At 46.5% G+C, this 25843-nt stretch overlaps 1 long non-coding RNA gene across 1 annotated transcript; it reads right to left on the bottom strand.

Annotated features, from left to right (window-relative positions):
* Window positions 1-2669: 2669 nt before the first annotated feature.
* LOC113603299 (uncharacterized) lies at window positions 2670-20708 on the bottom strand. The gene is made up of 4 exons (XR_003424881.2): window positions 20653-20708; window positions 19258-19416; window positions 7086-7166; window positions 2670-2985 (listed from the first exon to the last, which is right to left on the bottom strand). It is a non-coding gene; the product is annotated as an uncharacterized LOC113603299 (long non-coding RNA).
* Between the last annotated feature and the right edge of the window lie 5135 nt (window positions 20709-25843).

Here is a 25843-nt window from a genome sequence, read left to right as displayed (position 1 = left end):
GAGAAGTCCTCCTTTAACAGCAAGAATCCTGGCAGTGGAATGTAAGCCTGCCCGAGCTCATCAGAATTTCAAAAGGCTTATTTAGATGTACTGTATTATATCAGAACTGGCAGGGGTGAAGTGTGGGCTGTTTACTACTATCTAGGTCACATTTATTAAAATATAGAAATCTGAGCTGTCTTTAATCCATAAGATGAAAACAAATATTTCCAGACAGCAGCAAGAGTACAAAGGAACATTCCATCAGTGTGGCCTCAAAATCGTAGAGTTAAAAAAATACATACACAGCAAGTGTTGCAGTCAAATAGCCAAGGAAGCCAACGCAACACCACTCTGCTCTGTTTTTGTCTAACTTGATGACATAATGATCTAGTCTTTACCTACACTCACTACCAGAAGAACAGCCAGTCACCCTCTGGAATGTATGTGATGGGTATTGGTGAAAATTTGCTGTATAAAGTGTTCCTTGGACATAGTGCACATCTCCAGAAATGGACTACCAGTGGTGAAATTCATCTTCCAGAGAAAAAGTTATTTGGGATTTTAGAACCTTGTATCTCCTCTCAAAGACCGAGGAAGAGAAATCCAAGGCAACAGAAAAATATGCAGAGAAATATATCATTTGGTTGATTCTTGAGCGCCCTCAGTGAAGTAGGCGCAAGTACGTATTGCACGAATGAAGGGAGAGGCTTCCACGGGTTTGAGGAAAACACAGAAAGTGCTTGGGATCTTGCTTCATTTGTAGCCTTTCTTCAGAACCCAACCTGCAGCTTCCCCTTTCTTCCCATGATTTCCTTCAGCATTTTAGCATTTGATCCTTGCCCCCATTTCACAGGCTATCTTTCCAGAGCTCTCTAGACATTTCCAGTTCTCTGAACACTGGCTGCCACTCTTTTGCCGCTCCTCCGCACTGAAGGATCCTTATTCATTCTTAAATTTGCCCCCACAGCCATCATCACTTTCCAGAACGCATTCACACTAGTTGAACTGAACAACAAAAACAATGTGTCTTCTCTAGGTTAGGTAAGCAACCATGCTGCGCTAGGGTGGAACCACCAGCTCTGTTTGGTTTTTCTTTACTCTGTGGTCTCCATGCTCTCCCAGATTCAAGTGAGATAGAGGACCCAGGGGGAGCCATGGGGTCCAGTCTGCTTTCCTCGTCCACCTTGTAAGGACATCCTGGGGCACCTGGGAGATCATACACCACTCAAGTTTTCAACTAAGTTTCCAGGGCCTTGTGAAGGGCAGAAACGAGTAAGAAAGTCTGGGAGGGGCCCCTTGGCTGAACACCAGAAGGAGTGGGGAGCCTGCCAGCAAGCCCTAGAGGGGGAGTCAGTGGGAAACAACTTTATAGAGAAGAGTGATGAGTAGAGACGTGGCCAAGAGAGGCGTGAAGAGAAGACGCCTTTGACACATTATAAAATTAACGTGGCGCGGTGGTTCAGTCAGCAGTTCCCCCAGGTTGTACTGAGATCTCTCCTGGCCCAGCTTCTGCTCCTGCTCCAGCTCGGAACCCTGTGGGACCCTTGCTCCTAACAGGGCTCCTCCGTCCCCAGCCTCCAGTGAGCTCCTCAACCACAACCAAGAGAGCAAAGGAAATCAGTTGCCTTTGGAGCAACTGATACCGTAAGGGTACATGGCGACCACAGAAACAGAGCTGTGTTTGTGGTTTGGAATGTCGTTCCCATGGTGGGGACGCGTGTAATCCTGCGTACGCAGGAGTCTGCTTGTGGTTGAATGGGGGACAGATTATAAATTCTGGTATGTGTTTCGAAGAAACACCGATACCCTTTCCTTTGGGGATTATTATTAGACCGACGATGTCACAGGAGGAAAACCCCAACCATGCTGACAGCCTCAGAACTATTCCCCACTAGCTTGGCTCCGGGGTCTCCAGTAGCAGCAGCTCTAGGCGCTATGCCAGTCTGCAAGAGAGGCCCAGGTGCCCCTGCCTGTGGGCTCTGGCGTCACCCAAGTGCAACAATGGCTCCAAGTGGCCAGTGTCAACCACACGCAAGATAGGACAGCTCTGCCTAGCACTCTGCACCAGCTAGAGTCTCATCCAGAAAGAGTCAGGTGGGTCCCAGTCTAACCCATAAAACCCATTTTAACACTATTTTTTAAAAAGCCCTTAACTGCTAAGAAACTACTATATGTTATTGCCTGTTCACATGGAGGAAGGCAGAGAGTGTGGAACGAGGGTGGCAGACAGGCTTCTTAATGTTTACCTTTTTATATCCTTTTGAATTTTGGACCATGTGAGCATGTCATGTATTTTTTTTTTTAATAGTAACAAAAAGTGTCATTACCTCAGGAAGTTTCTTCTAGCCAAGAATTTCCAGTGGAGATTTTATCAGGCATGTGCTATGTGCCCTTGGCCTTTGATTCAAGGTGACCCCTTCCCAAAGGACAGGGACCCCTGCGTGACAAGCAATGAATGTGAGATAATGTCCTCCCCAGTTTCTGTAACTCATGGCCTCTGAGAAAGTTGTGAAATGAGAGAAGATGATTCCCTGCATCTCCAACCTCAAAGGGTGACCCAAGAGAGGTAGAAGGGTCTTTCCTAGACTGAGGGGAGGAGTAATCAGCAAAAACACCTGCCATGTGTGACACAGACATATCCCACTTTTAAGTGGAGACCATCTGATGTGGTTTATTTACCACCACAGCCATGCGGGGCCGTGTTGGAGTCTGAGGCAGAAGGAAAACTGTGGACCTCCATATGCATTTAAAAAAATTTTTTTAACATTTATTTATTTTTTAGAGAGAGAGAGACAGACCATAAGCAGGGGAGGGGCAGAGAGAGAGGGAGACACAGAATCCAAAGCAGATTCCAGGCTCCGAGCGGTGAGCACAGAGCCTGATGCGGGGGCTCGAACTCGCGAACTGAACCATGAGATCAGGACCTGAGCCGAAGTCAGCCGCTTAACCGACTGAGCCACCCAGGCGTCCCCTCCATATGCATTTTTAATGATGAATTTCTTCCTAGAACGTTAAAGTAGTTGAAAAACGATTGAAATATTGAAAGTGGGTGTATTAAAACTCACAATGTTATTTTAAGTTTAAATATCTGACTTATACCCAAGTGGAATTTACTATCATTGTAGTTCTCCTTAAATTAATTAAAAAGTATTTAAACTTGTCACTTAGTCAAGAGCAATCGTCAAACATGGCAATTCTCTCAAGTAAAAATGAGACAAGCAAAGAAGCATATTTGGAAAATACCCAAGTAGAGTTTGCCTCCACTAAAGCAGGGGCACACATTTTTCTTTTTGCCTCTTGCTCCAATATGACTCAACCTGTCATTTTTTATTTAAAATTTTTTTAAATTTAAAATTCCCATATTTTGTTCATCATGGATGTTTTGTGGTATTTTGAGAGCATAATTTTGGTTTTTAAAAAATATAGCATTAAAATATTATTTTCCTTGACTGCTGAATTTTTCAATGTCCCCTTAAATTTTATCCTGAAGGTCAGTACCTCACCCTAGCTCTCACCCAATTAACAACAGTGGCCCAAAGCTGACCTTTGCCCTATGGATTGCTTTCCAGATCACTGTTATCAGACTTGTATATTCATTCAGATCATACCCAACTCAACAGTCCTGTCCATGCCCATGGCTGAGGAGCCATTTTCCCTCAGAGAACTCGTTTCTGCATTACATCCTCATTATTCAAAGCCCTAAGCCCTGGAACCAGCTCCAGTAATTCTCTATTTTTCATGCATAAAGCTATTCAGAGAATCACCAGCAATTGCCCTTTAGCCTTTGGCTAGATGGAGTCTACAAATATAATTCTCTTAATCTCTTGCAAGGCCCTTAATCATTTGTAACACGTTCTGCCTGATCTAGTGTCCTGATGGAGCCACGTCCTGACGAAGTAGGGTAATAGGAAGGAACAGCGACCCAGTGATGCATGAACAACTAACACCCAACTCCTTCCAGTGGCTGGTCCCCATTCCTCTTCCGGACGCCACTGTGGGAGAAGGGGCATTCTAGTGACTCCTTTTCATTTCCCCAGCTGACACCCTGCCCCTGACCAGATGTCTGCCAGCTGGAAAGGAGGAGTGGGCAGTTGTTTCCTTTGTAAAGAGCTGCAGTATGAACACAATTTTCCACATGCTGACTCATAAGACTGTCAGTGCCCTGGACTCCAGTACACGGCTCCACTCCTTTGCTGGCTTAGGGGGTGGGGTGGGGAACTGACTTTGATCTAGCAATTTTAGTTACTCCTTGCCTTCTGTTTCCCACAAAAAGAGCACTTACTCCCTTCTGCAGGCAGAAGACAGACTCAGTGACCTCTCCCGGTCTCCTCCAACCACAGAATTCCATTAGGCTATTATTAGAATCATCTGGACAGAGCTGCAGTGTGACACGAGGCGTCTGGGTGGGCAGAACCAAATGAAAATGTTTACGGGTGTTCTGGCACACCAAACCACCTCTGGTTGTCTTTCTGGTGTCGCTCAACTTTATGAGGGCTATTTCTCTGAGCATTTCTTTCCGGTAAATGTTTCTGCTTATTTTCCTCAGTCTGTTCATTTCTTTCACCTTTCTCTCGTGTTTTCCATCTTAACTGGGCTCCACTTCCATGAAAGCAGGAAGCCTCATTCCTGCTGGTATCCACCACCATGCCTGGCATGTGGATTACAGCAGGAGGTGAGAATGTGGGATTTGCAATCAGGCAGACCCATTGGGATCTCAAGTCCTGTTCTACACTAGCTAGATGGGCAATTGGGCAGATTACCCAATTGGTCTTTGGGTAATTGATCTTTGGGGTCTTTGGGACCCCAGGGTCCTCTTCTATAAAATGGGATGATAATATGTGACTCGCAGAATGCTGTGAGGATTACAGCAGATCAAGGGTAGAGCACAGTGTTCAGGATTGAGCGAAGACAAAAATATTAGCTGTTGATCACACCAATGAGCCTTTGCATGATAAAAAAAATAGCTACACCAGAGACACATGAGTATGTTCCTACTGCACAAATTCAAAGAATACAGAAGTACACAGAGTGAAAAATAAAAGAGCCTTTTCAGTGACTGCCTCTCCCCCTCACCCTCCCTTCCTCTGTATTAATAATAGTTCTTTCTTTCTTTGTCTCTCTTCTTTTGGGGGAAGGAGGAGTTAACTATCTGATATGTAAATCTGTTCTTACTGTGAAGATCCAAATGTTCAGAAACATACAACCTCCCCAAATTTGAAGAAATTCCCCTTCATCACCTCTTTCACTCTTACTTCTGCCTCTGGAGGTAACCACTCTTGGTAGAGCTTTTTCTCATCTCTGTCCTGTAATTTATATATATGTAACACACACACACACACACACACACACACACACACACACACTTAGACTTTTTAAAAATATATACATCTTTCAAATATTTTTATATCACAGAATTCAACTATATTTGCTATCTTGAAACTGCTTTTTTCGTACTTACCCATATGTTCCCAACATCCTTCCATGTCAGCACACATAGATCCATTAAATTATTTTTAATGGAAATATAGTAGTCTGTAATAACATATTCACTCCAACTTACTTATTTCCTATTGATAGACATTTAGGTTATTTTAAATGTTTCATTGTCATATAAATAAATAAATACATTTAACCTCTGCAGGCTGAATACCAAGTAACATTTTCGCTGTCATCCATATTGGCAGCTGTCCCCAGTACAGCCTGGAGGAAGTCACCCCCTATGCTGTCAGGGAAGCACGGTCCTGGGTCTGGGCAAAGACCTCTACAAGACCCAAGGTCATTCAGATCCTCGCACCACCGCACCTAGAGCCATGCTGGTGGCTGCCGTCAAGGTCCAGTTCCTTGGGGGCCACATGAAAGGGCTGGAGCCCAGACAATCTAAGTGTCCCACAGTCAGAAATAGGAAAGGGCAAGATGCCTTAAGGAGGTTGCCTCCAACTGGGTTTGCCTCTTTGGAACACTGGCCAACGAATTATAAGTGATAGACAATTGGTACTTCTCCAGTATTTGAAGGTTTTAAATGTGAGCAAATGTAGATTTTAAGTATGAGTCATTGCCCAGGAGCCTACACACTACGAAACCAAAAAAGGAACATTACTTGAGTGAAATGCTGACATGACAGCAGATGGTAGAGCTGTGTGATCAGCATGTGCCTGCACGTCGCAGGTCTCCCATAAAGACCTGTTGAATGAATGGGGCTACGGGTGGAGGGAGGATGAGGCCATGAGAAGCCTTGAGTAAATAAAGATCTAGCCTGACCAAGAGGGCATTATGGGCACTAACATCTCAGGGTTCCCCCTCACCTCGGTTTCCTCGCCCCGAGAGTCCTGGGATCAGGGGACGACAGGCACAGGAGTTGTACTCAGAGTGATGTAGGTACTCCACATGCCAGGAGATGGCCGGGGCTCCTGGACGTAGCAGAGGTAGCCCAGGCTATTGGAGTTCTCCAGAATGCCAAGGATCATTAACATATTAAGAAAGCCATAAAGATGCGCCCAAAAAACCCCAGAGTACCAGTAGGAAGATGGCACACTTGAAAGGGTTTAACTAAAGAGACTTGAGTGAAGGGATCATTGATTGAAGTAGGTGAGGGTAAAAGAACCACGAAAGGTGATGAGGTACCCAGGGATTAACAACTGTGGGAAGCCAGTATTTGCCCTCAGCCTGAAGGAGGTGAGGGGAGGAAATGGTTTTACTGGAGCCGCCCTGCAGTAGAAGGGCAACCTCATGGGAACTATGGCCACAGAGGACCTCAGCCACTGTCAGGACCTCAGTCAATTAGTAGGAGGAAGGGGGTAATAAATATCTAAACACCCCTCTCTCTCCATCCCCAGATCCTCTGTAGACTGCACTGAATCCAAATGGCCAAACCTTCCTGGAAGCAGAGCGGGGCACAGAGGTTGGGAAATGGATCTGGGCAGGGGCTGAGGGTGAAGCAAACAGAAGAGATTCAACATGTCCAGTAAGTTTGGGTTTTCAGAGGCAGGAGCGAAAGGCAGGAGCCTGAGCTCAGGCGGGATCTGGCTAAGTCATCCTAAGCGAGTCCCATGAACCTGTGCCTACACGGCCAGCTCCCTTATGCCCGCTGGTTTGCATGGACTGACCTTGGCAAAGGAGCCAAACAAATCTCCAGGATCCAGGCACCAAAACCATCTCCAGGGATGGTTGACCACTTGCAATTCCATCTAGAAAAGTGAAAAAGTGCAGGTTACCTAAGAAGGTCTGGATTAATACCACTGGCACTTTCCTGCAAAGGGGTGAGGGTGATTTGGCAAAGTACCAAGGACCCAGAAACACGGTTGTAAAGAAATCAAAACCTCTGAATATAAACTTGGCCTTACTCTTTTGAAGTAGGGGCCCACGTTATTCTGACCATTGCAAATGATAGAGAGGGGTTTTGAGGTCATTAAAGAGAGAAGGAGGCCTTGCTTCTCCCCAAGATGAAAAGTTTGCCAAGCAGAGAGATGAAGCATGCCACCAACTCCAGGAAGACATTTTCTCAGGGAAATGGGGGGGGGCAAAATTTTATACATAACCCATCAAAGAGGATGGAATGATTGAGTATATCAAAGACTTATTATCAGCTAGCACACCAGCAATTCTCAAACTCACGCACTATCATGTCCATTCTTCATTGGTTGCCACCGAATTTTGATTAATACGTATGATTTGAGGTACCTGGGTGGCTCAGTTAGTTAAGCGTCCAACTGCAGCTCAGGTCATGATCTCACAGTTCGTGAGTTCAAGCCCCGCATCGGGCTCTGTGCTGACAGCTCAGAGCCTGGAGCCTGCTTTGGATTCTGTGTTTCCCTCTCTATCTCTCTGTCTCTCTACCCCTCCCCCCACTTGTGTTTTCTCTCTCAAAAATAAATAAATAAAACTTAAAAAATATGCGTACAATTCGTTTTTGCTAACATTTAGGATGTATCTTACTAAAGTGCTATCTGGAAGATAAAACATTTTGTCACAGAAACTTTCCAGTGTCGTGCTGAGTGCAATTCATTACAAGTAAGAGGAGTAAGGCATGACATAATAACAATGTAGCACCAAATGAAATTTGTGGATTTACTCAACCATGGGAGAACAACACAGGCCAGAATAACATAGTGGATAAAGGTTCAGGCTCTGGAGCCAGACTCCCTGGGTTCAAATTGTGGCTCTTACTAGTTCTGAGATCATAGGTGAATTTCCTCAGGTACAAAATAGGGGTAACACTACTCCCAGGTGCAGGATCCTGGAGGAGGCTCCCTAGCTCTTTGCAAGTCAGTCAGAGGCCCCCAAACACCATCATTCTCTCACAGACAGTCTGGCCGGTACCCAGGGTAATCATTTTCTTTCTCTCTCCTTGCTCCAAGGATCCCAGGGTTGAGGGACCTGAGAGAACCTGTCAGATTATGAGCCACTAGCCCAAGGGGGTACTGTTGCTTCCTGGAGGAGGCTCCCTAGCTCTTTGCAAGGATCCACCCCTGGAAAACCATCCTGCACTAGGTCTATGGTAGCCTCAGAGGCTTTTAAGCCAACCGCCAGCTGGGAAAAAATTTCAGGTAAGTACAAGTTTAGCAGATGAAATAACAGTAATAAGAGCCTATTGTGTATTGAATGTTTACTATGTATCAACGTAGCTCAAACACTTTACATTCTTACAGGAGGCTTCTCAGGTGGATACTCTTATTATCCCCATTTTACTAATGAGGAAACTGAGGCTTAAAGTGGTCAAGTGCTTCCTAAGTGGATAGAGTAGGAGTCTGACAACTGAGCTCATGCTGTCAACACTATTTATCCAGGTTTCCCAGAAACTCCTCAGGCTCTTTGGGTTTCCCCAGCTCTCCTCTTCCCATTCCGAAGCAGCCAAGCACATCTTGGTGGCTGGGGACTGAAGAGTATTTAAACAGGAGATCGCGTACGTCTGCTGCTGTGCTTGGCACATGGCAGGCACTTAACACGTGCAAGACTCTCACCAGCCCCTGCTGCTTGTCAACACCAGGGCTTCACTCTGGGTAACAGCTGAGATCCCATCCTTCACACATGTCTCTCTTCAACTGAACTCGTGGCTGTTGGTAAGAGGTGGGTGAAATAAATATTCACTTATCTTTTCATCCAACGATACTGACAGAACACTCACCCTGTGCCAGGCTCAGTACCAGACGCTGGAGCTAAAGACACGAACAAGACCCCTATCTTCTTGGAGCTGATGCCCTGGTCAGGGTGTGAGACTAACAAATGGTTCATTTTCATAGAGAATGATGGGGGTCAGCACCTGGGTTTGGGGGGTACAGGATAGAGCAGAGTCATCCAAGAAGGCTTCCTGGAGGCAGTGTGTGAGCTGAACTCTGATGGGGAAGTGAGGAAGAGGAGGAAATTCCAGGTAGAGGGAACAGCATGTGCAAGCGCAGTGATGAAATAAATAAGAATAAACAAGAAGGAAAAAGAATAAATAACAAGGAATAAATAAGAAGAATAAATAAGAAGAATAAACAACAAGGAAAAAAAAAAAAGCAACCATGAATGGCTAGACCAGTGGTTGTCAGCAGAGATGATTTTGCCCCCAGGGGACATTTGGCAACATCTGGAAACCTTTCTTTTTCTTTTTCTCCTTTCCTTTTTTTTTTTTTTTTTTCTTATCGTAACTGTGTATGTGTGTACTTCTGCTATTGGTATCTAATGGGTAGAGGCCAGGAATGCTGCTAACCATCTTACAAGGCAGGACAGCCCTCACAAAGAATAATATCTGGCAAATGTCAATAGTGCCAAGATTGAGAAACTCTGTACTAGATCAACAAATAAAAAAGCAGATTACAGCACTTGGTTGATTAGAAACTTCACAGTACTAGTGCATGAATAGACGGAGAGATCAGTGGAACAGTTTGGGAAGAATATAAATATGTATAGTATATGATAAAGGCAGCATCCCATATGCTATGACCTATATGCCATATGACTGTATGATAAATGGTGTTGATATTCCTGGACAGCCAGCCTGAAAAAGAATTAAGTTAGAGCCGTACCTCACACCATCTACTAGAATAAACTCCAACGTGTCAAACATTTACATGTAAACAAACAAAAAAACGTAGAAGTATCAAGAGAAAATGTGGGAGAATTCTTTTACAACCTTAGAGTGGGAAAATCCTTCCTAATTAAGACTCAAAACCCACAAGCTATAAAATAACAAACTGATACATTTAGCAAATAAAAGTAAAAAGCAATGTTTACAGCGTATGCATACCAAACAAACAAAGGAAACTTACATAAGCAAAGCGAAAAGCAAAGTGAAAACCAAACGAAAACCTGGAAAGAATGTGCGCAGTGCTGCAAAGGGCATATCCCCTTAAATTATAAAGATATGTAAACAAACCTCTAAAGAAAAGACCAATGAAAATGTGAGCAAAGGATATGAAAAGATAACTCACAGGAAAAAAAGAAATACAAACGGCTGTTAAACATATGCAAAGATATGCAACCTCTGTCATGGGGGGTGCACCCTCGGGCACCTGCTTGGCTCAGTTGGTTGAGCATCAGACTCTTGATGCTCAGGTCATGATCCCAGAGTTGTGGGATCCAGCCCTGTGTCAGACTCCATGCTGAGCGTGGAGCCTGCTTGGGATTCTCTCCTTCTCTCCCTCCGCCCCTCTCCCCAACTTATGCTCTCTTTCTCTAAAAAAAAGAAAGAAAGGAAGGAAGGAAGAAAGAAAAAAGAAAGGGAGAAAACTGCACATTAACAGTGCTGAGATGCCTTTTTTGGTTTTTATTAAACCCATTAGACTGGCAAAAACCTATGTGTGAAAATACACGGTTGGCTGTGAGGACAACATTGCCATACATTGCTGGTGGGAGTGTGAACTAGCACAGCCCCTGGAAGGGCAATTTAGCACAATTTACCGGAATAAGTGCATATGTCTTCTGACAAAGAAATCCCACTTTTCAGAGCTTTCCCTACAGGTAGATATATTTGCATGCATATGAAGTCACATGCAGACAATTATAAATCACAGCAAAAAATTTGAAATGATTTACATGCTCATAATAGAGAACCAGTTAAATAAATTAAGGGTCTACAAAAGGGCCTAAGTGGCTCTCGGACTGCTTTTGCAGGGCCTGCACCCAAGAACAGCTTTATTTTTAAATGGTTCAAAAAGCCGAAAGCAGGGGCGCCTGGGTGGCTCAGTCGGTTGGGCGTCCGACTTCGGCTCAGGTCATGATCTCACGGTTCGTGGGTTTGAGCCCCACGTCAGGCTCTGTGCTGACAGCTCAGAGCCTGGAGCCTGTTTCAGATTCTGTGTCTCCCTCTCTCTCTGACCCTCCCCCGGTCATGCTCTCTCTCTGTCTCAAAAATAAATAAACATTAAAAAAAAATTAAAAAAAAAAAAGCCGAAAGCAGAATTATTTTTTGTGACTCTTGAACACCACATAAAATTCTAATATCAGTGTTCTTTTGCTCTCCAAGAACTGAGTAGTATCCACAGAGACTGGACGGCCCACACAAGGTGGAAATGTTACTGTGTGGAATCTCCATGCAATCGAATACTGCAGAGATACAAAGACAATGGAGTATTGTTTTGGTCAAGTATTCCTATGGAGAGGTTGCTAGGATATTATTGTTGAATTTTTAAAAAGCAGATGTAGAAAGTGTGAATTGCCCGTTATCATTTGGGTAGAAAAGGAGAGGATGTAGTTGTATTTTATTGAATATGCAGAAAAACTATCTGATTGGAAATACAAGAAACGATTCAATAGTGCTTACCTGTGGGGGAGTGTGTGTGTGTGTGTGTGTGTGTGTGTGTGTGAACGTGTTGTCTAGTCAAAAAAGTAAATTAAAAATTATTTTAAAAACTACACTGCGCTAAAACACACCACTGTAAGTGGTCGGGCTTGGCTGGAACAGAGCTTGTGAGTGGCATCCGGAAGGCAGTGAGTCTGGAGACGTCTGTAAGGCCCGATGGAGTTTACGTTTTTGCAAACCTGGAGGAGAATGAGGAGCAACAGGATGTCTGTGCTCTTAAAAATACTATTCTGGAAACCAGAAAAGAGTGGGTGGAAGAAGCTTGGGCAGGTAGAGACAGAAGGGGTTGGAGAGTGGGGATCAGTGGTTGCCTCTGGGACAGGATCTGGGAGGCTAGAAGCAAGAGTGGAAGGGAGGCTTACCTATTGCTATGCATCCTTTTGTTGGATTTATGTGTGTTTTCACTTCCATTATTTCCTATAAAAGTACTACCATTTATTTTTAAAAGAAAAGACTTTCAGGGAAGGTGTGAGGAGGGCCTGAACTGTGGTAGTGGTTGGGGGGTGGGAGAAAGGACGTAAGTCAGGAGCCAGGTTTCCAGGACTCGGTGGCTCGGTGGAAGTGGGGGTGGTAGGCCTAGTACTTGGCTGCCACACCTGAGGGCCTGGGGAACAGAAGCGTGTGGGGAGGAAGACTGGAGTGTGAAAGATTCGCCTGCCCCTGGGTGACTTCTGACTTCCTGGGCCACAACACAAACCTCAGGTAGGCATAAACCATCACCTGGAAGCTCTGGGCCTTCAATTCCACTTTGACCCCAGCAAGACATCTCCAGCCCGGATGTGACCTACGGGAAAGCCCCTTCTTATGAAGATGATAAGATCCAGCCAAAGCCAGCAGGAGTGCTGACCCGGTCCCTTCCTCCCACCTCCTCCCAGTGCCTCCCTGACCCTCCCTCCTCATTGCTCCAAAGGGAAGTTCCACATAACCGAGCTCTGATATTGGGTTTCTGGACTCTTGCTAGGACTTCTCTGTGAGTACTTTACTTTCTATTTGTATATACCGTCCTTGCCCCAATGACATTGCACCATAAGCTCTTTGAGGCAAAGACTAAAGGTCTTTGTGACCTCGCAGAGGCACACCATTTCTTTTCTATATGGTAGGTGAGCACGAATGTTCTGATTGGCTGATGGATGGGGACTGCCCCATCATCTCAACAGCCCTGCCAATGCACCTGCCCTCTGACTCTGCAGAGCCCAGCTTCCCAGCGCAGGAAACTCTCCCAGGGCCAAGAGGTCAACTGTCTGCTCAGGCATTCATCTCTCTTCAGTGGTTCTCCACATTCAGCCCTTCTCTGCCCAGATAGTATCAGCCAAACGGAAACTCATCAGCCAAAGGCTGTATTTAAGCAAGTGTTCTGTTTGGACATCAAAGGAAACATAACAGTGAAAATGATAATAAACAATAATGATCATCATCATTTCCAAGAGACAACATCAGTGCCTACAGTTCCAATGAGGCTCTGGAGTGTCAGTCGCTTTATCTGCAAACCCAAAATGCACCTCACCTGCCTCTTCAGGTATAAAGAGAGCTCATAATGCTTAGAAAACTGGAAATCACTTTATAACTGCCACTTACCATTATTGTTCATAAGAGCTTTGGGATTGCAGCCATAAAAATTCCAATATGCTCTCAATATAAATGAGAGTTTATGCTCAGTACAATGGAATTAAACAGGTATTTAATGACAACCTCAGCCCAGATGTCTGGACAGAAAATAAACCACAGCTCAGCTCCTCTAGGCCACTGAGGCCTCAGGGAGTAGGGCCTGGAGTCAGGGTGAAAGTCGTTGGCTCTGCCCCTGGGGAAAGAGCAGAGGGGTGGCAGCTCTCACGAAGGAGCCTCAGGGATCTGCCTCTCCTCCACTCCCTTCTCCAAAGGGAGAAAACTCTTTTCTTTCCCACTTCTCTGGGCGGAGGGGAAGTTGAAAAGGGGTTACTTATTCCTAATGTTATTTATAGCTGAGCCAAAGACTGCTAGGTCTCCAGCATCAGGTCTGGGAACTGCCTTCTGCAGCCACACTGGGAGAGGGTCCCAGTTAGCAGCAAAGCCAGGGTCCATCTCCTGGTGGCGCTTTATGTTCGTAGTATAAACTGAAATAGCCCCCGGGTCTCTGGGAAGGAGAGGACCTCACTGCAGAAACATTTTGTCCGGAACGTGTGCGGTGTTAGAACTGCCTGGATAACGTGGGGTCCGGCGCCCTCTAGTGTTTGCTGCGGGGCGTGGAGGGCATCCTGCTCTTTTGATGAGGTTTTTGGGGGAAACTTTCTCTAAACAGGAGAGGGACTGAAATCAGGAAACACGTTCCCTGCGCACAGGGCTGTCCTCCTGCCCACGATGAGGGACTAGGGTTTCGGTAGGAGAAGCTGAAAAGCTACAATCCTAATGCGTCACAGTCGGGGGCGTTGAGTGAGGGCATGGGGGAGTCTTTCTGTTGGAAGGAAGCTGGGGTGACTCACAAGTAATATTTAGAGTCTTAGTCCCAAAAGATTGGCTTGGTTTTGTCTGCTTGAATATTTTTGCTCACACTAAGAAAAAAAACCACAAAAAACACTGGTGCTATTTTATGACTTTTATGCTTTTCAAACTAGTGTCTTAGCGCTTGCCCAGAGCTAGCATATGGACTATTTACAAAAGTGCTTGCAAGCTGTTTCATCACTGCATCCACTCCTGCTCCTTGCTATTGCCTTTGTGGACCAAGCAGTCCCCTTTTCTTATTGTCCTGTGTCCTAACTGCCTCAAACCCTCTGCTAATCAAAGTCACCATTCGCTAGTTGCTTTACACAGTTCATTTAAAATTCAGAGCAGCCCAGGGGCACCTGGATGGCTCAGACAGTTGAGTGTCTGACTCTTGATCTCAGCTTAGGTCAAGATCTCACAGTTCGTGGGTTTGAGCCCCGCGTCGGGCTCTGTGCTGACAGCATGGAGCCTGCTTGAGATTCTTTCTCCCTCTCTCTCTGCCCCTACCCCACTTGTGCTCTCACTCCCTCACTCTTCTGTCTCTCTCAAAAATAGATAAATAAACATTAAAAAAAAATTCAGAGCAGGCCACAGAGTGGATATTGGTATTCTCATTTTATACACGAGAAAACGGATTCATGGGGAGGTTCAGTGACATTTCGAGTGTTCCATCTGGGGGTACCCCACATTGCAGAGGAAGCTATATTATCCAGGAGGTCCTGGAGAAGATAAACATGCCTCTAGCTCAGAGGACACTTCCTACTCATGGACCAGTCCCTGTGACCCCAAGCCTTGGCCGGCCTGTTGGTGTAAACACCCTCCTTCCTCACAGCATCTGTCCTGCTCTCCCCACCCCAACACAAACACTTCCGCAGCCAATACTCCTCCACACTTGGAAACCACCCCAGAAGAATAATGAGAGCAAAGAGCAGGGATTTGGCAAATGTTCAGAATGCCAGGAGAATCATGGATTTGTCTCTCTCTGGGCTTTGGCCTCATCCAGTGGAAAACTGGGAAAATTCCCTGCTGGCTACTCCCTTCCCTTCCCTTCCCTTCCCTTCCCTTCCCTTCCCTTCCCTTCCCTTCCCTCTTGACCCCCTCCACCATTCTCCACCAAGTAGACATACCTCCAGAGCAAGGTTAAGTCAGGCCACTCTCTGGATTCCTCTGAAACAAAACTGTTGCTTAAATATACAGATTTAGAAATGAAGCTTAAATGGGGTAACACGCCGCAGTGGAATGCAGACCCCAAGCTCCACAAACAGAGTACACGTTCAAGGCTACTGGCAGCCCATGGGAAGTAGGTAATGGAAGGAGAACAGGATTAAGAGACCTGAATTTAAATCCTAGCTGAGTGACTTTGGGCAAGTCACTTAACCTCTCTGAGCTTCAGTCTCCTCATTTGCAGAATGAGCCCATTCTTCTCTGCGAGGCAATGGATGAGCACGTGCTTTGTAAAACCCTGCAGGGTAGAACGCACCACAGGAGGAGGGAAGAGCAGGCATTCGCAGGATTTAGGTAGGAGATTTTATTATTCACTTTCCCCTTTTCCTACCTTCCCCACTTAAAAAAAAAAAATGTCTGTTTCCTTCTACAAAATGGATATTCACTCACACACAGACACACATCCCCCCATGGTCCCTATGGGCTCCTCACTGTTTTAGAACTAAATGACCTTGGGAAAAAGCTTTTCCAATAAAGACCCAGGAGTCCCTGGGTCTTTCTTCAGGGGAGACGGGAAAAGCAGAACCCAGGAGGACCTGTGGCAGCATCCATTATTTGCAAGAGGGAGGCCTCAGAAGGCTATTTTCTCTGCTGCCCGCTAATAAAGATGGACGTGTGTGGCTGGTGCAGAGGGGAATCATCCACGACAAGCCAGAAGAGCCAGTGCATTCAAGGGGAGAGGGATACAACCGTCATAAGGAGCTGTTAGGGAGATGGAGGTTGAGTCTGGCGTTCTCTCCCTGGTGGCAAAGCCAGTTTGAAAACCTCTTGATTTCTTCACGGGCTCTATTTCTCATTTAAGATGCCTCCACCCGTTTGGCCAACTCTGTGCCTCTCCACCAGGGAGGAAATAGCTTCCTAAGAGAGGCTCAGGAGGAACAAAGGCCTCATTAGGATCAATCACTTATTCTGAGTGCCCATTCCCGAGAATCTCTATTGATGATCTCGGGTACAAATGAAGTGGTAATTAAGGATATAATGCAAATGATCTTCAGCTTAGTAACTCCCCTTGTAATTGAAATTTACTAAATTAAGTCTGAGGTTTTTGAAACTAGGTCTTAAAAAAAAAAATTCCCCAATTATCATTACCCCCCTCGCCTCCCTCCCACCCACCCCTCCATAATGTAATTAGTTTAAAATAAGATCCATGGTATGATGACGGTGTGCTGCCTACGGATATGTTAAAGCGGCGCTTGCTCTCTGAAATGCTGGTCTCCTACACGCACTCCCCGGGGAGCGAATGGGGCGAGGAGTCTTGCATCAGTCAGGCTCTGCTGTTGTCTAACATGGGACAGGGACACTGGACACAGGGCTGGTGGCACAGGCAATGCTACACAGGGAAAGATTCCCTGGTTTCTCTCTTCTGTTCCCTTCCTCTGCATTTCAGAGGGAGAAGTAAACAATTGTTCTGTGGGGGTAGGAGAGGAATTGGAATCTCTGGGATCCTGACAAGGCTCAGACAGTGGGAGACAGAAGGGTTAGGGGGCATCAGAAACCCATCTCTGTGTTCTTAAAGGTCAGGGAGCCAGAGTCAAACTAGAACAACACTGGGACTCCTCCGAATCCTGTTCTCTGCCACTTGATGCAACCATCACCAGCCTGAACTCATTTCTCCTGACCAGGTCCAGCAGGGGGCCAGGCCCACTAACCTCAGCCTGCCGGAAGGAACCCCCCCAGAAGCCAGGTGGTCAGAGACCGGGAACCCAGGAGGTGGTCCAGCGTCCCCATCCCATCCCCAGTTTGGTCCCTGGCCAAACCAGAAAGAGGGCTGAAGGTTGTCCTGAGGACATCTGGCCTTCCACAAGAGCACCTCGGCCGGTTTCACTTAATTCAGATGAAAAGATCTGTTTGTCTTTGAAATCATGCTCTAATTTCCTTGAGCAACGGCAGGACTGGTGTGCGAGATCAGGGGAGAAGCTGCCACAACCCCTCTTTCCTCTTCTCCCCTCCACCCCACCCTCCTGGCCCGCAGCCTTTGCAAACTGTGATGTACGCACAGAAACGCCTGGCGCTAACTGACCCTCACCCGGGGAAAGTCAAAGGCCGCACGGTCCATCTAAGAACTCGGAAAACAGCCGCTCTCAGCCCGGCAGCACAGACCTGAAAGAAAACGCCTTCTCCCCCTGACCCCACCCTTTCCATGTTGTGTGTGTGCCTGCTCTCCCTTCGTCAGTTCACATCACTCGTGTTGGAAACTTCAGGAAATGCCTAGCTAAACAACTTCTGATGGCAGAGACAAGTAGCAGAGTTGTATCTGGAGACCATGATAGGTGTACCTTCCATTAGTAAATCAGATTAAAAGGAAAAAAAAAAAGACAATAACAATCTTGTTTCCAGATAAGCTTGCACTTAAAACGCTGTTCTGAACTAATGTGGGTGTGTTTACTGTTCGATCCTGGTGCCCTGGGTGGGGCCTGGGACCTGGTAAGTGCTCAACTATTGGTTGAAGGAAGGAAGGAAGGAAGGGGGGTGAGGGAGGGAGGAAGGAATGGCTCTTGTTCAAAAACTTTCAGTAGCTTCTCAAAGGTACGGGAAAATGTCCTAACTCTAGAATCTGGTATATAGGATCCTGCAATCAGATGCCATGCCTGCTTTCAGAGGCTTTCTGCAGGCCTGCCTGCCCTCCACTAGTGATCGAAATCACCTGGAGAACTTGTTAACACACAGTCATCTGGGGCAGTCACTGCCAGAATTCCTGAATTAATAATAGGTCTGGGGCGGGGTGGAGAATTTGCCTTTCTAACAAGTTCCCAGGTGATATTGACTGCTGCCGGTTGAAAACCAGGCTTTGCCTGTTTCCACAAAGGGCATTGCTTACCCTGTACTCTACAGAGTCAAGGTCCAGCTCCAATGCTACCTTGCCAAAAAACTCAACATGCCAGCAAAACCGCACCTCCCCGCCCCCAGCCCTCATGCACCTCCGACTGGGGGCAGCTCCCTGTGGGTGCTTAGCTCTACCTCTCAGACCTTGTAGGTCTAAAGCTTCTGCTTACCTGGACCCACAGCTGCCTGATCTTCCATTGCACTCTTCCATGTTTTGGAATCCCACCCTGTAGGACCAGTGGAAACCCCACTCGGGTGGACATGGGACCATGTCTTCTACTCTATGCTCCCCAACTCAGCATTTACCCCCCCTCCCTCTCTGTGTGGAGCTCCTCAAAGGCAGGAGCTGGGCTGCTGTCTTTTCATGCACCTCGCAGGACCTTATCCAGTGCGGCCTTATGACCACAGTGAGCTGAAGATGAGCTGTTTGCCTGGTCACATTCAATTCCATTCACTGAGACCTTAATAGAAAACTTAAAGTACCTGGTGCTGCCCTGGGCCCTGGGGGGTTTGCCCTGGGATCAATGTCTATCTTCCAGTGCTCATCAGGCCCACTCCGCCTTCCTTGCAGCCACTAGCCTGGGTCGTGGCTGACCTACACAGACAGCTGGACGTCCTTCCTCGACTACACGACTGGAAAGTTCCTATCACTTGGAACATAGTTCCAAGTTTTCAACGTGGTGTCTTTGAGACTCGGAAGGGAAGTGTGACTTTCGGTGGTAAGCCACATGATGTAGCTCATCCTGGACACGTGAGAGGCAGATAAAAGGAAATGTTCTGCAGCCTGTTTAAATGTCGGTGACTAAGACACGGGGAATGCACTGAGAATATCCTCACTTCTCAGCTGTGGGCACCTGAAAGGGCAGTGCCCCACGCCACCGGCCTGTCATGTGACAGCTCCAGCTTCAGGTCCTCTCATCCTTGTGATTCCGGGCGTAAGTTACAGAAGCTCAACTCAGACTGCTTAAGCAAAAAGGGAACTTTGTGCTCACCTTTGCAGCGTGGCTCAGGGCAGCTCGTGGACCTGAAGAAGGAGCTCTAGGAACCCGGATGGAGAGACTGACGCTGGTCCCATAAGTGTCCCAGGACCCTCTCTTTGTCCGCCTGGCTCTCCTTTCTGCTCAGCTTCGCGTGTGGGCCCAAACCTCCTGCTGCAGGCGAGAGACAGGGTACTATGATCAGGCCAGTCTCCGTAACCACCAAGGCCATGTGGAATGGGAGGGAGACTGTTCCCTGAAGGAGATATAGGTGCCAGGCAGACCCAAACGAGACATCTGCTACAAACGGCTAGTAAATGTCAAGTCTTTATCATGTGCCAGGCGTCGTGCTAAGTGTTTTACATACATGAGCTCATTTGGTCCGTAAGCTGACTGTATGATGCAAGTCCAATATAAGATATTTGCCTGTCTTATAAATGAAAAGGCGTGACACAAATTATACTTAGGTCCTTTCTTCCCACTTCAGTGCTGGGTTTGGGGCACTCAGAAAATATTATTTGGATGCCAGAATACATTTTCTTTGGAAGTAAACATATGGCTTAGGAAGAAGGCCTGCAAACCATCAGTTAGCTCTGGTTGTCTCCCATATCAGTAACTATGAGGCTAAGATCATAAACGTTGTGTAGCCTCTTATAAATGTTGTTTTATGTTTCCAGTTGTTAATTTGGAATAATTAAGTTCTCTCTAGGAAGGTACCATCTCCCTGTGTGTCCACAGTGAAGGGAGCTAAGTCTCCTCAGGGGCTTCCTTCCCTGTTCCATTCAGCCAAGAATACACGTAGCTTTGGGATAGCATTTAAAAGGATAGACAATCCAATTAAGTCAGGATAAGTCATGGGGTTCTCCTTCCAGCCAGAGGATATCTGCCATCTGGAGATGTTTTCATGGGTCCTGGAGCTCCACCCAGAGAAGGACTCCCCGTCTCTGGCTTTATTTCTATGGCCAGCTCTTGCCTGTGTTTCCTCTAAGAAGAAACAGCTTTAAAAAACTTGCTCCCAACTTTGCCACTAAGAGAAAATGGATCATAACAGACCCTGATCACCCCCTGACTCAGTGGTCTCATGTCACCCCAGGGGTGTGGCTCCAGGCCTAAGGGAAGCCCCTCCAATGTTCCCCACAGACTGCACTTCATGCAGTCACAGACTCTACCTCCTCTGCTTACCATTATATCCCAACTCCCAGCATGGTGGGCAACACACGGTAGGTCTCCAATAAATGTATTTTGAATAAATGAATAATAATCTATTCTCAAGTGATGCCTCAGGTAACTACTGAAATCAGTTGGTGACGATGAGCCAGGGCCACTCTGCTGGGCACTGTAGTTATAAGCAGCAGAGACCATCATTTTTTAGGCCCCGAATAATGACCCAAGTTTGTCACAAACACCTACAATTTTTCTCCTTGCTCAGTCCTGAAGGTCCTACGTCTGGTTGTTATCGGTGTAAATCCAAACACTGTAAGAAAATGTTGTCATAATCCTTCTGTAATATTCCACAATGCATTCGTTCACTATAAGAGTTCTGACTAGAGACATCATATCTGAGGCAAAGAACATTCAACCGAAGTCAGGCAACCAGAGTTCACCAGCTCAATAGCCACTCGCAGAAGCCGGTCGTTCCTGAACACTTACTGTGTGTCTGGCACTTTGATGTATGATCTCATTTAATCTTCAAGAAAATCCTACGTAGATGGTGCTGTCACCATCTCCATTTCACTTATGAGGAAAGTAGGGTTTCTAGAGCATATGTCCCTCCTTCAGTGCCACATAGCCACGTGACAGCTAGTTACCTTAAAGCTCAAACCCATCTGTCTGACTTCAGTGCCAGTGCCCTGCTGCACTGTAAGTTACTTGACCTCCCAAGGCTCAGTTTTGTCTTCCTTCAAATGGTGATAAAAATCATCTCTTGGGGTGAACATTGCTATGTTGATGCATCCCAGAAACTGTAAAGCACCACTCACCCTTTAAATTAGCATTGCTATCGCTCCAATTCAAAGCAGAGTATTAGAAGCCAGCACTAGGCCGATAGATGCTTCCCCCCACCTCCCTTCGTCATCTTGCCAATGCTTCAGCCATCAGCAAACTTTCCCGAACACCTAATTTGTGCCACTCTCACGGAAATGAATAAGAGAGGGTCCTTGCCCTGGAGAGGTTCACAATCTTATGAGCATTTCCATGACTTAATGAGGCTCAAGGTTGGGTCTACACTTAGCCCAAGAGTCACCCTTGCCTGATGGTATCTTGTTCCTCTGGAAGTTCTTCTGTGAAGTTTGATCCTGATGGTCAGACCTGTGGGACGAGAGGTTAAGAAGTCAGGCAGGAAGTGGAAATAAAGACCACCCCAGCTTTGAGAGGCACACTCCAGGGAGGAAGGAAACTCTCCACTCTTGCAAAGGATGATCAAACAGAGTGGTTAATGGGCTCAAATAGCCCTTTACTTTCCTGGCCACATGACCTCTGGTAAATTACATAACCTGTATTTAAGGCTCAATTTTGTCACCTCCCTTCCTTAAAGGTGGGGGGGGGTAGGGATGATTTTTGATAACATGTGTAAAGAGTTGAGTTCAGGTCGTGGCACATAGCAAACATTAGCTCATGTACAGTCAAAGGTGGCAGGAGAGTCAATACTGGTCACAGTGTGAGGGGCACATGAGCAAATGTGAGGGGAAATGGTAGCCAGTGCCTGGAAGTAGGGAAGGAGGACAAGAGGAGCACCCACCCCACATCCCCCCCCCACCTCAGTGAATTAGAGGGGGCATTTGGAACCAAAGCCTCACTTATCCAAGTTAGCCAAGATTTAAAAGGACCAAAATACCAAATAATAAAAACTGAGTGCTTTTCCCAACACTGAAAACTATGTTTGCATGTAAAGGATATCAGCTTTTCGTTATGCTTTCAAATTCATCATCTCGTTAGATCCTCAAAACAACCCCATGAAGCATGCAAGAAGAAAATGCTCATGCCCTTTTTACAGATGGTGAAATTGAGACTCTGACGAAGTCTCTTGAGGTGAAGCCATTTGATTAAGGTCACACCCTTAGGAGTAGCGAAACGGAAATAGCACCTAGTGCTTGGTTCAGGGCTCAACATCATCTTTCCAGGGAAATCTTTGTGGAGAAAACGGAAAAAATACAGACGCCCATCTGGGTTACCTGGAGAAGCCTTAAAACTTCTAATTCTTGGGCACTCCTGAGACCTTGTAAGTAAGAATCGACGGGTGCAGGGTCGATTCCCAGGAAGCTCCCCTGGGGGGAGCCGAGGCAGTTAGGCTGGCATGGTGAACCGGCTTCTGGAAGCCAGTAGCAGAGACAGTAATGCTTGGCTTGTGGTTGGAAAAGGGTTTGAAGGCACGTGCCAGCCAGGACAAATGCCACAGCCCACCAGCTGGGGCTCCACCCATCAACCACACTGCCACTCCGCTTCCCCTACCTAACCCACCCTCCAACTGCAACCAGCCAGAGCTTGCTGCCACCCAACCTCATGTGGTCACAAGCCCACTTCGATCTTCCTGAACTTTCCCAGGCCATTAGCCTGGCCAACAGCATTATCTGCCATTCCCTGTTCCCTAGCCCCACATGCCTTCTTCAGAACTGCAGAGATTCTCTCTTACCACAGGGCTTTTGCACCTGTCCCTGCTGCCATCTGATGCCCGTGGCTCCCCATCCCACTGCCCCACCCCTTCCTCCACTGCCTCCTTCTGATCTCAGCATTATTTCTTCAGGGAAGTCTTTCTCAACTCCCAGTCGAGGGCAGAGTCCCTTTTTATATCTTCTCTTTCTTCGGTGGTCCTCATCACTGACTGTAATTGTGCACTGAAGGGTGTGGTTATTTTATTTAGGTCTATCTTCCCTCCACACCAGCACTGGGCTTCTGGAGACCGGGGGCCATGTCTCCATGTCTGCCCTGCTCATCAATATCTCCTCAGTACTTCGCGCTCCGTGAACATGTGTGGGATGATGTTGTAGGATATGTGTGACAGGAAAGGCCAGGAGCCTGCTGCCCCCATTCTAGATTCCCGGGAGGCAAGATGTTTTAAAAAGGCCAGTTTGAGGAAGCCATTTGAACATCAGTGCCCCTGTCAAAGTGCAAAGTCACTAGGTTTTATGGCCAAGTAACATGCACAGCTGACACTCTCTCTCAACTTTGTGCTGCTCATAACCCCGCCCCGACCGTGAGGGACCTCGCAGTCTTCTTGATCTCTGTTTTGTTTGAATTTTTATAAGGGGAATTATTTTTATAATCTGTAAAGGCCATAAAGAGAATATTTGAAGTCTGTAAGAACTGGGTAAGACTCTAAGGTGACATTAATTCTATCTCTAAAAATCATAATTTGGAAGGAAGTAGAATGTATTTAACATATGTTTTTTTATGGAAAGTATTTAAGGAAGCACTAGAAATTTAATTGAAGTTTTTCTGGGTATTCTGAAGTTAAGAAAAAGAGGTAATGTTATGATTCACATGTCCTCATTACCTTCACACACCTGATGACAGCAGTCAGGGTCGAAGGACCCTGTGGGTCCCACAGGACCAGCCAAGACGGTCTTTGGTTTCATTCAGGATGGAAATGTGAGCCAGCAGAAGGGGAAAGCAGAATTTATTGAAGATATATATAGATACAGATATAGATAGATATAGATATAGATAGATAGAGATAGAGATAGAGATAGAGGTAGAGATAGAGATAGAGATAGAGATAGAGATAGAGGAGATAACAGAGTGTCCCAGAGACTCAGAAAGGAAAGGAGGGAGTGGGGCACTCCTTTGCCTGGGATGTGGGGTTTTTATTGGCGATTGTGGTCTGGTGCACGTGTCCTCTCAGGCATCCAGGAACTGGTCAGAACAAGGACAGGGTCCTGGTGTCCTTCATAAGTCATCCCTTCCCTGAAGCCAGGGGTCTTGGTGTTGAGATATCTAGAACCAGTGGTCTGGATATCTAGCCAGGGGTCTGTCTGCCTGGCTAATTCCTTAGATATCATCTATTGTGCCAGAATCCTCAAAAGATATCATTACCTCTTTGTCCCTTACAAGGAGGACAGAAGCTGTTCTCATTACAAGGCATGCGTAGAGTGGGGCAGGAGTACTGGGTCCTGGCAAGAGTAGAAGCCAGAAAAGGAGCAAAGGAAAAAAATCAGCTTTTTTCCCGTGGGATCCTTTCAGTTTCCATGTCACCACAATGTGTTGTTAACTTTAAGGGGCCCAGCAGGGAATTTGTGAGGTGGACCACGAAGACACAAGTAAATTCTCAGAGAAAGGCAACTGCCTGCTGGTCTGATTGATGGCGCCTCCTGGGATAAGTAAATGGAGCCCAAATAGGAGGCTGGTCCTATGTGGTACCAGCTCTCTACCCCTCACCACTTCCTTCCCCGACTCCTGCTTCACCCTGGCCCCCCAGTACGGAAAGGAAGGCCAGTGATGGCGTAGGATTATTTGGCTTTTCACAGCACTGATGGCTTTTTAAAACCCAAAGACTTAGTGTGTATTTTGGTTTGGCTACTTCAGAGAACTGGTGTCTGAAATGACGGCACTAAGATTTCACTTACCTGAGACTGTGCCTCCCCTCCCCCTGCCAGCACCCTAGATTCTGGCTCACTTCTGGTTTCTCACTGGTGACAATCTCTTTGATTGCTTGGTTATTAGAAAAAGCATCAGAGAGCCGTTAAAGGATCTGTGCTTTCGGTTGGGCAGGAATAGAGCATTCACTAATAGCATAGGACTCACCGGTCCCAACTCAGTCAGGTGATTCTCAGCTCCTTCAGGCTGGGTGAATCCTGCCACATTCAGGTGATTTTTCTCCCTTTCCTTCTGATGGCCCATATCCAAAGGGATCCTACCTGTGAACCAGTAATTTGAGTAGTTTTAAGTGTTGGGGTGGGAGTGGGAGATGGAAGGAAAAAGTTGTAAGCACAACAAATTTTTGGAGAATCAGAGAAAACAGTACTTCCTGGATTCAAATAGGTGGCCTGGGAGACTGGCACGCAGATAACAAGAAATGAGGTGGGTCAGTTTATTCTTGGTTATACAAACACGGGCCCAACCCTTATTCTGAAGTGTATGTATCTATCACTTGATAAACATTCTGTTGGATGGATGGGTGGATGGGTGGATGGGTGGGTGGAAAAATGGATCATGAAGCTCTCCTGTCAGTGTTCATTCATTGTGGCAGACACTGTCAGTGCCTTGCCTGTATTCTTTCTGTTCTCACTTCCACATTCAAAGGGCTGCTTATTTCACATACCTGCCACTCTGTCTCTGTGAGCCTTTATCTGGCCGGGGGAGCATATGAGGCCAGTGAGCCAGAAAAGAAGAGTTAATGTCCTGGAAGCAGACCTCAGTCATGGTGGATGGGGACTTGGTGGGTAACTAGCTCATGTGCATATCACTGTGGGTGTGTCTACACAGTGGGATTAACCCCTAGTTGCCCTCGGTGATAACTGGTAACACACACTTTAGTGCCTTTCTTTGCCCTTCCACTGTTTCCTGGGATCATCTTCCAAATGAACTATTTGCCCTTGAGTCCGTGTTTTAGGTCATGCTTCTGGAGAACCAAACTAAGACACCCATCTCACTGACTGCTCTGTACGTG

The sequence above is a fragment of the Acinonyx jubatus genome, chromosome A3, assembly GCF_027475565.1.
Source record: "Acinonyx jubatus isolate Ajub_Pintada_27869175 chromosome A3, VMU_Ajub_asm_v1.0, whole genome shotgun sequence".
NCBI lineage: Eukaryota > Metazoa > Chordata > Mammalia > Carnivora > Felidae > Acinonyx > Acinonyx jubatus.
This window is presented reverse-complemented; position numbering and strand designations above follow the sequence as displayed.